The following is a 2,035-nucleotide window of genomic DNA, read 5'->3' as shown; positions in this document are numbered from 1 at the left end:
ACTTTGTACATGTAGTGTTACTAGCACTACAGGAAAATGTTATGTATGCAATCAGTGTGGTAAAACTCTGAATTCTTCCAGTTGTCTTCAAAGACGTGAAAAAAATCACATACAAAAAAGAAGTGATAAATGTGGGCCTTGTACAAAAGACTCAAACCATCACGGGTATTTTCAGAGACACAATACAACCAATGAGGTAGAGGATATTTATGAATGTAAGCAACATGATAAAACATTTATATCTGACTACTCCTTAAAAGTACACAAAAAACCTCACTTGGTAGTAAGACCCTATGAATATAATCAAAGTGATAAAGCCTTTCCATGTCACAGTCTTCATCAAGTACATAGAACTAATATTAGAGAAAAAAGGCATGAATGTCATCAATGTGATAAAGCCATTGCACATTGCAGTTATCTTCTAAAACATGAAAGAACTCATACTGAAGAACAACATTATGAATGTAATCAATGTGGAAAAGCCTTTTCAGATAAGAGTACTCTTCATAGGCATGAAGGAAGTCATATTGGAGAGAAATGTTCTGGATTTAATCAAAGTGTTAAAGCCTTTGTATATAAAACTCCTCATGGGCACAAAAGAAGTCACACTGGAGAGAAACTTCATGAATGTGATCAATGTGGTAAAGCCTTTGCACGTAAAAGTCATCTTCATATACATGAAAGAAGTCATACTGGGGAGAGACCCTATGGATGTAAGCAATGTGGTAAAGCCTTTGCATATAAAAGTGTTCTTCACCGGCATGAAAGAAGTCATACTGGAGAAAAACCCTATGTATGTAATCAATGTGGTAAAGCCTTTCCATGTATAAGTGATCTTCGTAATCATGAAAGAAGTCACACTGGTGAGAAACCCAATGAATGTAATCAATGTGGTAAAGCTTTTTCACGTAAAAGTCATCTTCACAGGCATAAAAGAAGTCATACTGGAGAGAAACCATATGGATGTAATCAATGTGGTAAAGCCTTCGCATGTAAAAGTGATCTTCATAGGCATGAAAGAAGCCATAGTGGAGAGAAACCCTATGGCTGTAATCAGTGTGGTAAAGTGTTTGCATATAAAAGTCATCTTCACAGGCATGAAAGATGTCATACCAGAGAAACCCTCTGGATGTAATGCATGTGGTAAAGCCTTTGCACATTTCATTCATGAAAGAAAGCATACTGGAGAGAAACCCTCTCAATGTAATCAATGATGTGAAACCTTTGCATGGAAAAGTCATCTTCAAATAAATGAAAGAAGTCATATGAGAGCAATTCTGTGCATGGCAACAATGTGGTAAGCCCTTTCCACATAAAAATCATCTTTAATACATGGAAGAAGTCATTCTGGAGAGAAACCCTATGCATATAGTCAATGTGGTAAATTCTTTCAACATACTGTATTTCAACAATATGGAAACAGAATAATTTGAAGAATAAAATCAATTTGCAAATTAAAATGGTACTTGTGGTATTATCCATTAGTTTTAGATTATGCTACTTTATTCAGAAGACTAAATACTTGTTCTTTACATTTTCTCTAAAACAAATGCCAGGAAATGGTGCAGGAGAATTGTCTGTGTTCTGTCAATCATATTTTAAATAAATGCTGATTGGCCAGGCAGGAAGTATAGGCAGGAAACCAGACAGGAAGTAGAAGTGACAGGAGAATTCTGGGAAGAAGGAAGCTCTTCCCCCAGTCCTGCCCAGACCACGGAAGAAGCAAGATGTAATCTGTCCTGCTGAGAAAGGTACTGAGCCATGTGGCTAACATAGATAAGAACAATGGGTTAATATAAGCTACAAGAGTTAACAAGAAGCCTGAGCTAATGGGCCAATTAGTTTTATAACTTATGGAGATCTCTGTGTGATTTTCTTTGGGGATAAACAGCTGTGGAAACCAGGCAGGACAGAAAACCCCAACAAGCAGGCCCTCTCATGTTACAAGGAAATTTTATTAGTGGGTAAACATGGTTACTGCTAAGATTGATGACCTGAGTTCATTCTCTGAGAGATCCATATTACTCGTACAAAA

This window comes from Myodes glareolus, chromosome 8, assembly GCF_982192425.1.
Source record: "Myodes glareolus chromosome 8, mMyoGla1.1, whole genome shotgun sequence".
NCBI lineage: Eukaryota > Metazoa > Chordata > Mammalia > Rodentia > Cricetidae > Myodes > Myodes glareolus.
This window is presented reverse-complemented; position numbering follows the sequence as displayed.